The following is a 12,566-nucleotide window of genomic DNA, read 5'->3' on the forward strand; positions in this document are numbered from 1 at the left end:
GGGTGTGAGAACATGGCTGGTTGGAAATGCTTTGCAAATACAGGAAGCCACTTTGTCTACAGAGGTTCTTGTGCACAGTGAGTCCAAGTCTTACCCAAAAGGCCTCGGAGGGAATAAACCATGGCCTGAAAAGACATTGCCCTTTTAAAGCGTGTGGTGGAACTTTGGGGCTTTCAGACCAACTGCTCAGAGTAAGAGGCACTTGAGAAAGTCATCCAGATAAAGAGAAATGCACTGCCCCCACTTCCATTTCACCTGAACCACTGACAGGATATTCATGAAAATCCAGTGGGACCTGAAGGGCAAGGAGACCTTGAGTGTGAATTCTCTGCCTAGCAATTTACAGGAATGTTTTTCACACATCATCATCAGTTCTGAATCCCCCAAATCTCCCAGAGTGACGGCAATCGAAATTGATTTGGGGAATTTCATCCACAAATTAAATTGACTGGTTCCAATATGGAAGCTCAGTGGCTTTATCGCATGGCCAGCAAGGTGACCGGAGGGTTTGAGGTATGACGTATGAAAGATTAAAGGCACGTGATCATCTGGCATAACTGAAGGGTTGAAAAGCAGACACCCAGGGGTACTTTCGGCTCTGAGAGCCAGAGCCGGCAGGGCCATCTGCACCTGTTTGGGCCACATACTCGGCGTGATTTTAGGAGGGCTTGTGTCTTCCAAGTTTATTGCTGCCTAATTTTTCCCAGACTCACTTGCTTTTTTTGTTGTTTTTTGGTGCATATGGACTAACGTATTGACTGCCCTGGGAAGCCATCCCTGTCTAAAACTTTGCTGAATGCTCCATTCATAGTTTTCACTTAGAGGGAGCTCACCCGGTGTCTAGCCCATAGGTATTCTCTGGTTGTATGTCACATCCATGTGCAGTGGCACTCCCTGACCATGATGACAAACACTGTTTCTCCAGGTGAGACATGGGAATCAGAGAGAAGTGCTTCAGCAAGGAGTTGCTGGCAAAGAAGAAGGCAGGGTTCCAACATCTAGGGTGGTCTGGCTTGGCCCACAGCCCAGCCTCCAAGCTTACTCTTTCTAGTCCACCTTGTTTCATAATTGACCGTTTATGCAGACCTGGGAATGCTGGCTATGGAGGTAAAAAAAGAAAAAAGTCTTTAAAACTGGGATTCCTTATACAGATTTCTGTGTCTCCTACTAAGGAGGTCAAAATCATTGGTCTGGGCTGGGGTCCAGGAGTCAGCATGTCTGATGGTGCCTCAGGTCATTCTAATATAGGTGGTCCATGGACCATGCTTTGATAAACACTGCTATATGAGATCATTCATAGATTAAGGAAAATCAAACGTAGTTTGTTAATGTGGAAAAAAAAATTAATGGGCTTGTCCTCCCCTTCCACTATCCGCTCCTAGCCACTGACTGGTGATATGACAGCAGGATCAGGTTAGTATTCCCAGATATGGAAATTGTGGATGTACTCTGGATTATCTCTGGACTGTTAGGTGAGCTAATAGGCTTCCATTTTGTTTTCAAACACAGACAACACATACACACACATAAAACTGCATCTACTTGGCTCAGATAAAGATAAAATTATTCCTGTCATGATGCTCTACTAATAAAAATTCAAGATGGTTGAAGATTTCCACCCACCTTGCTTTACCCATTTTAAAATTTATTGTGGCATTTTCTTCTTGAGGGTCAGAACCATGTCTCTCATTTCTGTGGGTCCTCTACAGTTCCAAGAATGCTCAATTAACACAATTAATTCCAAGAGCAGCAATAGAGCACGATTGCTTGAGTGTGACTTTGAAACCAGTTGCCTGCATTTGAATCTGCCACTTACTAGCTATGTAGCTTTGGACAGCCTTTCTGTGACTCCGTTTCATTGGCAAAATGGGGACAATAATATAATACATCCTTCACAGGATTGTTGTGAGGAATTAATTAGTTAACATACACAGAACAGTGCCTGATACACAGTAAATGCTAAATGTGCTTGCCATCATCTTTGTGATGATTACTGTTATGGTGATGATGACCGAGACCATAGGATGGGACCAAAGTGTGGTCCCTAACACTCTTTCAGTATCTCTGGATGTGCACATTGCCCTATTCTAAAATGGAAGCGGGGCGCCTGGGTGGCTCAGTCGTTAAGCGTCTGCCTTCGGCTCAGGTCATGATCCCAGGGTCCTGGGATCGAGCCCCGCATCGGGCTCCCTGCTCCACGGGAAGCCTGCTTCTCCCTCTCCCACTCCCCCTGCTTGTGTTCCCTCTCTCGCTGTGTCTCTCTGTCAAATAAATAAATAAAATCTTTAAAAAATAAATAAATAAATAAATAAAAATAAAATGGAAGCAATGTTCAAACTATTCTGAAGTACATTTCATCTTCTCTACAGTTGATATTACTTGAAGGAACGTATTTACCAAGCAGCAGTCCATTTAAAAATCATCCGAGGGGGAAAAGCAAAATTCCTTCGCACATGCTTATTATGTTAGAGGGTCCCACATCCTTCAAGTTACGATTTATCAGTACAGCTGAAGAGCTTTTTTTCTTCTGATTAATATGCAGTGAAATAAGGCAATTTCTTTCCAAAAGTAGTTATGCTTTTCTTCTCCATACTTCTCCCTACCTAGAGTAGGAAACATATTGTTTCCAGTTTGGCTTTGATGCTAAGTGAAGAGGAAAGAGGCTGTTCTCGTCCTTTCCTATCTTCAAACTGGGTTCCCTGTGCAGGAGCGATTTGCATCACATTATATTAAGTCACAAAAGGCTAAATATCAATCACCAAAACACTTCAAGTTTTACAGCTTGTGTGAACATTCAGGAAGTAACATTTTCCACTACTCGTTCAACTTTCCTGCATGTCTGAAAATTTCAGAGTAAACAGTTGGGTAAAGGAAAACAAGAAAAATAAAAATATAAGGAAAGAATAGGGACCATTATTCCCTTATCTAACCTTTAAGCAATCCAAGATTCTCCACAATGTAGAAAGTATAAAATTCTTGCCCAGTGACAGGACAAAACAGGAAAAAGTCAAAATATTCATAAGGCAGTTATATCCGTAAGGTTATAGATCTGTAAGGCTGCCTGTCAATAGGTCATTAGTGTTCCTGGCATAGAAGACACCAAAAATAATGCTTGCACATTTGAAAATCAATCTCTCTACTCTGGAATCCCACACCCAGTAAATAAAAGGGACCCCATTTCCTTGGCCACGTCTGTGCTCTCTGACGCTCCTCCTTATGTCCGGGGCCAAGCCGTAGCGCGTTCTTCCCTGGCATCGGCCAAACTAGAACTACTAAGAAGAGAAGGTCCTTCTCTGGCGAAGAATGGTGAGACGTGAGCATCAGAAGTTTGTTTCCTATCTGTGGTGGAACAATTTTAAGAGAAGAAAGCCAATATCCAGTGAACAAAGATAAGGACTCAGAGGACTCAGGGCTAGGAGAATCCACTTGGAGGTCAAGAAGGTGAGGAAGGACAGGCAAGAGTCTATGTCAGAATAACAATTAAATCAGGGAAATGAACGTTTTCAGGACTCTCTATTCTGGATCAAATTATCTTCATTCATTCCCTGATCTTTCTCCTGAACAAACCCCTTCTTTAAAGCACCCCATGGGTGTCTTAGGGGCGTCTCAAATAGAACGTGTGAAACGCAACTCCTGATCTTCCCCCACAAAAATTGCTCCCCAGCATCTTCTCCATTTCAGTTGCTGGCAACATCTTCCCCCCCAGGTGCCCACGTTTACAAATCTGGGAGTCATTTTTGATGCCTTTCTCACGCGTCACATCTACTATCGGGAAACGGCCCAGCTTGCCAGATGTACAGACTCTAACCACCTGTCCCCATCTCCACTGACTCGCGCAGGGCCAGGCTCTATGATGTCTTGCCTGGCTTTTTCTAACAGCCTCCTAATTTGTCTCGCTGTATCCCACCTGCCCTCCTAACCACATGGCAGCCAGTGACTGGCTTCTCATCTCACTTATAAATCAGGTTAGACGATGCCTCTCTCTACTCTGAATCCTTCAAATAGAGTAAAGATCTTCATCATGCCCTACAAGCCTCTATAGGAAATAATGGTAAAAAAATAATTTTGATATAGTCCAGCTCCCCTACTCTTTGGTCTTATCTCCTCCCTCTCTCTGCTTCTTACTGTCCCCACACCCTGTTCTCCCCCAGCCACAGTCCTTTCCCTTTGCTGACCTCAGATAAGGCAAGTGCGTGCTCACACTTCTACCTCAGGTTCTGTGCACTTGCTGCTCCTAGTGCCTGAAACACGCATCTGCCAGACATGAGAATGGTCAGCTTCCTTCCCCACTTCCCTCACGAATCTGTCCATATTTCACCGTGAAAGCAGACCTCTCTGACTGTTCTACCCCAAATAGCACCCGTTCCCCTGCTTTTCCTTATAACGCACATCATCAGCTAATAATTATTTATGGCTTTCTCCCACTTAGAATATATGCACCACGAGAAAAGGCATTTTTCATTCATTACTTGTCTTCTTAGAGCCTAGAATGATGGCTGTCATGTGGTAGGCACACAAAAGATGTTTGCAAAAGGAACCATTCCAATACGTCTCACATTTCAATCTCTTTTACCCAACCTAGCTTGAATCGGCTCTCATACCGCTGTAGAACAGTTAAACTTAAATTTTACTTCAGTCCTGTTTCTTTCACAAAAATACATCAGATTATGTAATGATACTGTTTTTTTCCCTACATCTTCCATTCTCCTCAGTGGCCATTTATTAATTCTTGAAATAGATGCCATTTAACAATGTTTTCCAGCAATTTGGTAAAAGCTCAGATTTCCTTTGCTACTATATTATATAATATTGTGACTACAGTGACTTAATAATTTTATTCAAATGACAATACTTGAAAGTCATGAAACATTCATTCCCCCCCAAAACTATAGTTTCTATTCTCAAATGAAATCACAAATCCAGAGCAGGGAACTGTGGAACTTTACAGTCCAAGCCCCTAATTAGGAACAAGTTTTCTCACCTCTGAATTATCTAACCCTTCTTCCATTTCTCCTCCTGCTAATCAAATTTCAACAATCTCAGGACTTTTCCTAGCACTGGCCCATTGGAAGGTAAGAAAATGTGTACCTACCACATCTGTTTGTCTACTTGACCACAGTCCTAACCCAGGGGTGGAAGTCATGTGGTTCAAGAATGTTGGCTAAAATGGGAATGAGAAAGTAATGTGAGTTCATTCTTCTGACATCCTTGAGCTCCACCTTTTTTCTGAAGGCCCAGAATCATTTTAAGATCTCTCCACAAAGGTGGTCAAAATAATTCTCCATCAGGGTAGCTCTCAAACTCTACACTGCTCCTCCAAGACACCTTTGTTCCTCTGACACCACCCCTCTTGACTCTTGGGCCGTCCACTTCATTAAGAAATGTCTTTTAATGGACCCACATGAACTCATATTTACCCTTAGGCAGCATTAACTTTCAAAAAACCAAGAATAAACTTGCAAAACAGAGCCAAACCCTCATACCATTTTATAGTTTTAATTTTTATTTCTAATGGGATTTTAAAATGTCACCACAAACTCACTTATTTTAACTTCCACCTATTGACTTAAAACTCTTTAACATTGGGAATGCACTGTTAAGATTGGATATAAAACAGAAACTTTAAAAATATTTCAAGGGATTAAGTATTTTAAAAAATGTAGTTTTAAAAAGCATATTTGTCAATATTACTTCTGGGTATATAGCCACAAGAACTAAAAGCAGAGTATCAAAGAGATTTTAAGCATCCATGTTACAGCAGCACCATATATGATAGCCAAGAGCTGGAAGCTACCCAAATGAACATTGATGGATGAATAAACAAAATGTGATACTATATATATATAAAATGAAATACGACACAGCTTTAAAAAAAAAATAAAGGAAAACCTAACCCACACTTCTATGGTCAATCTATGACAAAAGAGGCAAGAATATACAATGGGGAAAAGACAGCCTTTTCTCCCCCCACCGTGTCCCCCCAAGCAGACAGCCTTTTCAATAAAAGGTGTTGAGGAAAACTGGGCAGCTACATGCAAAGGAATGAAACTGGGCCATTTTCTTACACCATATACAAAAATAAACTCCAAACAGATTTAAAGACCTAAATGTGGCACCTGAACCCACAGAACTCCTAAAAGAAAACACAGGCAGTAATTTCTTAGATATTAGCAACAGCAACATATTTATGGCTATGTCTCCCTCAGGCAACGGAAACCAAAGCAAAAATAAACTATAGAGACTACACCAAAATAAAAGCTTTTGTACAACAAAGGGAATCATCAACAAACAAAAAGGCAACATACTGAATGAGAGAGGGTATCTGCAAATGATATATCTGATAAGGGGTTATCTATCCAAAATATAAAATATCCAAACTTATACAACTTAACACCAAAAAACAAAAAAAAAACCCAAAAAGACAAAAAAAAATAATCGGACTGAAAAATGGGCAGAGGACCTGAATAGACATTTTTCCAGAGAAGACATACGAATGGCCAATAGACACATGAAAAGATGTTCAATATAACTAAATCATGAGAGAAATGTAGATGAAAACCACAGTGAGATATCACCTCACAACAGTCAGAATAGCTAGTATCAAAGAGACAAGAAATAACAAGAGCTGGTGAGGATATGGAGAAAAAGGAACCCACATGACCCATTGGTGGGAAAGTAAACTGGGGCAACCACTGTGAAAAACAGTACGGAGCTCTTCAACAAATTAAAAATACAAATGCAGGGCGCCTCGGTGGCTCCGTCTGTTGAGTGGCTGACTCTTGGTCTCAGCTAAGGTCCCGATCTCAGTGTCATCAGTTCAAGCCCTGAGTTGGGCTTCATGCTGGGTGGGGAATCTACTTAAAAAAACAAACAGTTTTTCTCTAGAGGGGAGCGGAGCAAGATGGCAGAGGAGTAGGAGACCTGGATTTCGTCTGGTCTCGGGAATTCAGCTGAATAGGGATCAAACCATTCTGAACACCTACAAACTCAACAGGAGATCGAAGAGGAGAGTAGCAACAACTCTCTGAACAGAGAAGCGACCACTTTCTGGAAGGCAGGACGTGTGGAGAAGTGAATCTGAGGCGATATTCGGGAGGATAGACGGGGGGGGGGGGGGGGCTCCGACGGCCGCTTCTGGCAAGTGATAGAGCCGCGGAGCACAAAATCGGAACTTTTAGAAGTCAGCTCCGCTGAGGGACGTCGCTCCAGTGGCTAAGCGGGGGGTGGAACCCTCGCAGGACAGTGTGGTCTCAGGACCCTCAGGGTCACAGAAAGACCGGGGGTGCCTGAGTGCAGCAGAGCTCCCAGGTATCGTAGCGGGGAAGCCGGCTGCAGAGACGGAGCCGAGGGTGGGCTCTCAGCTCAGGGTTGCCATAAACTGTGATCCGCGGCCCAGTCGGGCCACTGCTCCTCCAGCAGGGACCCAACAAGCGGCAGATCCGGGGAGACTCCTCTTCCTCCCCCGGGAGGAGCGGCGCAGGAGCGCACCGCAGGGATCTGCTGGGTTTGGAGACTCCACAGGGGGCCGGGTGCCAGAGATAGAAATGATCGGTCACAGGCTGGGTGAGCACGGAGTGCGGCCGGAGACCGGGGACATGGGAGTGACTGACTGCTTTTCTCTGGGGGCGCACTGAGGAGCGGAGCCCCGAGTTCTTGCCTCCTCTGGGGCGGAGATTGGGAGGCCGCCATTTTCACTATCCTCCTCCAAAGCCGTACGGAAAGCTTGCAGGGAACAAATCTCCTGAGAGCAAACCCGAGCAGCTTGCTTAGCTGGGACCGACAAGGGCGGGGCAATTCCGCCTCCGGCAAAGACATTTGGGAACCACGGCAACAGGCCCCTCCCCCAGAAGATCAGCACGAACAGCCAGCAAGCCAAGACCAAGTTTACCGCTCAAGGAGAACGGGAGAACTCCAGCGCTAGGGGAATACTGCACATAGAATTCATGGCTTTTTTTACCATGATTCATTAGTTTTTCAAAGTTAATTTTTTTAACTGTTTTTTAAATTTCTCTTTTTCCCTTTTTCAACCAACATCTTATCAATCCCTTTTAAAAAAAAAACATTTTTCATTTTTAGAGTCACATTTTATCCCTTCATAGTAGTTACCCTTATTTTTGGCATATATATATAAGTTGTTCTCTCTTGAAAATTTTGAGATACAGTTTCTTCTAACAGATCAAAATAGACCCTAAATCACTAGTGTATGGCTTTGTTCTAGTCTCCTGCCTGATCACATTCTCTCCCTTTTTTTTTTCTTAAATCTTCTTTCTTTTTTCAAACTTCTTATCGTATCAATTCCTTTTATAAAATCTTTTATAATTTTCAACTTTACAGTCATCTTCCATCCCTTCATTGTATCAACCCTTATTTTGTACATATATAAGTCTTTCTTCCTTTAAAATTTTAGGAGGCACTTTTTTCTAACAGACCAAAATATGCCCAAAATCTAGTCTGTGGCACTGATCTATGCACTAGCCTGATCATATTTGATCATATTCGGGTTTTTTTGTATTGTTCTGTTTTTGTTTTTAATCTTTTTCTTTTTGTTTTTTTCTTTCTTTCTTTTCTCTTTCTTTTTTCTTTCTTTCCCTTTCTTTTCACCTGATTTCAGGTCTTTCCTGATTTGTATAGAGTATATTTGCTGGGGACGTTCTTAATCTGTTGGCATTTTGTTCTCTCATTCATCTATTCTCCTCTGGACAAAATGACAAGACGAAAAAAATCACCTCAGCAAAAAGAACAAGAGATAGTACCGTCAGCCAGGGACCTACTCAATATGGACATTAGTATGATGTCGGACCTAGACTTCAGAATCATGACTTTAAAGATACTAGCTGGGCTTGAAAAAAGCATGGAAGTTATTAGAGAAACCCTTTCTGGAGAAATAAAAGAACTAAAATCTAACCAAGTCGAAATCAAAAAGGCTATTAATGAGGTGCAATCAAAAATGGGGGCACTGACTGCTAGGATAAATGAGGCAGAAGAGAGAATCAGCGATATAGAAGACCAAATGATGGAAAATAAAGAGGCTGAGAAAAAGAGAGAAACAACTACAGGATCACGAGGGCAGAATTCGAGAGATAAGTGATACAATAAGACAAAACAACATTAGAATAATTGGGATCCCAGAAGAAGAAGAAAGAGAGAGAGGGGCAGAAGGTATATGCAGCCAAGAATACTATATCCAGCTAGGCTCTCATTGAATATGGAAGGAGAGATAAAAAGCTTCCAGGACAAACAAAAACTAAAGGAATTTGCAAACACGAAACCAGCCCTCCAAGAAATATTGAAAGGGGTCCTCTAAGCAAAGAGAGAGCCTAAAAGCAACACAGGTCAGAAAGGAACAGAGACAATATACAGTCACAGTCACCTTACAGGCAATACAATGGCACTAAATTCATACCTTTCAATAGTTACCCTGAATGTAAATGGGCTAAATGCCCCAATCAAAAGACACAGGCTATCAGATTGGATTAAAAAACAAGACCCATCAATATGCTGTCTGCAAGAGGCTCATTTTAGACCCAAAGACACCCCCAGATTGAAAGTGAGGGAGTGGAAAACCATTTACCATGCTAATGGACACCAAAAGAAAGCTGGGGTGGCAATCCTCATATGAGACAAATTAGATTTTAAACCAAAGACGGTAATAAGAGATGAGGAAGGACACTATATCCTACTTAAAGGTTCTATCCAACAAGAAGATCTAACAATTGTAAATATCTATGCCCCGAACATGGGAGCAGCCAATTATATCAGGTAATTAATAACAAAAGCGAAGAAACACATTGACAGCAATACAATACTAGTGGGGGACTTTAACACCCCCCTGACTGAAATGGACAGATCATCTAAGCAAAAGATCAACAAGGAAATAAAGACTTTAAATGACACACTGGACGAAATGGACTTCACAGACGTATTCAGAACATTCCATCCCAAAGCAACGGAATACACATTCTTCTCTAGTGCCCATGGAACATTCTCCAGAATTGATCACATCCTAGGTCACAAATCAGGTCTCAACCGGTACCAAAAGATTGGGATCATTCCCTGCATATTTTCAGACCACAATGCTTTGAAACTAGAACTCAATCACAAGAGGAAAGTTGGAAAGAACTCAAACGCATGGAGGCTAAAGAGCATCCTACTAAGGAATGAATGGGTCAACTAGGAAATTAAAGAAGAATTAAAAAAATTCATGAAACAAATGAAAATGAAAACACAACTGTTCAAAATCTTTGGGATACAGCAAAGGCAGTCCTGAGAGGAAAGTATATAGCAATACAAGCCTTTCTCAAGAAACAAGAAAGGTCTCAAATACACAACCTAACCCTACACCTAAAGAAGCTGGAGAAAGAACAGCAAAGAAAGCCTAAACCCAGCAGGAGAAGAGAAATCATAAAGATCAGAGCAGAAATCAATGAAATAGATACCAAAAGAACAGTAGAACAGATCAACGAAACTAGGAGCTGGTTCTTTGAAAGAATTAACAAGATTGATAAACCCCTGGCCAGACTTAACAAAAAGAAAAGAGAAATGACCCAAATCAACAAAATCATGAATGAAAGAGATCACAACCAACACCAAAGAAATACAAACAATTATAAGAACATATTATGAGCAACTCTAGGCCAGCAAATTAGATAACCTGGAAGAAATGGGTGCATTCCTAGAGATGTATCAACTACCAAAATTGAACCAGGAAGAAATAGAAAATCTGAACAGACCTATAACCACTAAGGAAATTGAAGCAGTCATCAAAAATCTCCCAAGAAACAAAAGCCCAGGGCCAGATGGCTTCCCAGGGGAATTCTATCAGACATTTAAAGGAGAATTAATACCTATTCTCCTGAAACTGTTCCAAAAAATAGAAATAGAAGGAAAACTTCCAAACTCCTTTTATGAGGCCACCATTACCTTGATCCCAAAACCAGACAAAGACCCCATCAAAAAGGAGAACTACAGACCAATATCCTTGATGAACACGGATGCAAAAATTCTCACCAAAATACTAGCCAATAGGATCCAACAGTACATTAAAAGGATTATTCACCATGACCAAGTGGGATTTAACCCTGAGCTGCAAGGCTGGTTCAACATCCACAAATCAATCAACGTGATACATTAACAAAAGAAAGAACAAGAATCATATGATCCTCTCAATAGATGCAGAAAAAGCATTTGACAAAGTACGGCATCCTTTCTTGATCAAAACTCTAAAGAGTATAGGGATAGAGGGTACATACCTCAATATCATAAAAGCCATCTATGAAAAACCTACAGCAAATATCATTCTCAATGGGGAAAAGCTGAGAGCTTTTCCCCGAAGGTCAGGAACGCGGCAGGGATGTCCACTCTCACCACTGCTATTCAACATAGTATTAGAAGTCCTAGCCACAGCAACCAGACAACAAAAAGAAATCAAAGGCATCCAAATCGGCAAAAAGGAAGTCAAACTCTCACTCTTTGCAGATGATATGATACTGTATGTGGAAAACCCAAAAGACTCCACCCCAAAACTGCTAGAACTCATACAAGAATTCAGTCAAGTAGCAGGATATAAAATCAATGCACAGAAATCAGTGGCATTCCTATACACCAACAACAAGACAGAAGAGAGACAAATCAAGGAGTTGATCCCATTTACAAGTGCACCCAAAACCATAAGATACCTAGGAATAAATTTAACCAAAGAGGCAAAGGATCTGTACTCAGAAAACTATAAAATACTCATGAAAGAAATTGAAGAAGACACAAAGAAATGGAAAAACGTTCCATGCTCATGGATTGGAAGAACAAACATTGTGAAGATGTCAATGCTACCTAGAGCAATCTACACATTCATTGCAATCCCCATCAAAATACCATCCACTATTTTCAAAGAAATGGAACAAATAATCCTAAAATTTGTATGGAACCAGAAGAGACCCCGAATAGCCAGAGGAATATCGAAAAAGCAAGCAAAGCTGGCGGCATCACATTTCCGGACTTCCAGCTCTATTACAAAGATGTCATCTTCAAGACAGTATGGTACTGGCACAAAAACAGACACATAGATCAATGGAAAAGAATCGCGAGCCCAGAAATGGACCCTCAACTCTATGGTCAACTCATCTTTGACAAAGCAGGAAAGAATGTCCAATGGAAAAAAGACAGTCTCTACAACAAATGGTGTTGGGAAAATTGGACAGCCACATGCAGAAAAATGAAACTGGACCATTTCCTTACACCACACACAAAAATAGACTCCAAATGGTTGAAAGACCTAAACGTGAGACAGGAGTCCATCCAAATCCTAAAGGAGAACACAGGCAGCAACCTCTTCGACCTTAGCCGCAGCCACTTCTTCCTAGAAACACTGCCAAAAGTAAGGGAAGCAAGAGCAAAAATGAACTATTGGGATTTCATCAAGATAAAAAGCTTTTGCACAGCAAAAGAAACAGTCCACAAAACCAAAAGACAACCAACAGAATGGGAGAAAATATTTGCAAATGACATATCAGATAAAGGGCTAGTATCCAAAATCTATAAAGAACTTATCAAACCCTACACCCAAAGAGCAA

Source organism: Callorhinus ursinus, unplaced genomic scaffold (assembly GCF_003265705.2).
Source record: "Callorhinus ursinus isolate GAN/ISIS: 27379988/994484 unplaced genomic scaffold, GSC_fseal_2.0 scaffold23, whole genome shotgun sequence".
In the NCBI taxonomy this organism is placed as follows: domain Eukaryota; kingdom Metazoa; phylum Chordata; class Mammalia; order Carnivora; family Otariidae; genus Callorhinus; species Callorhinus ursinus.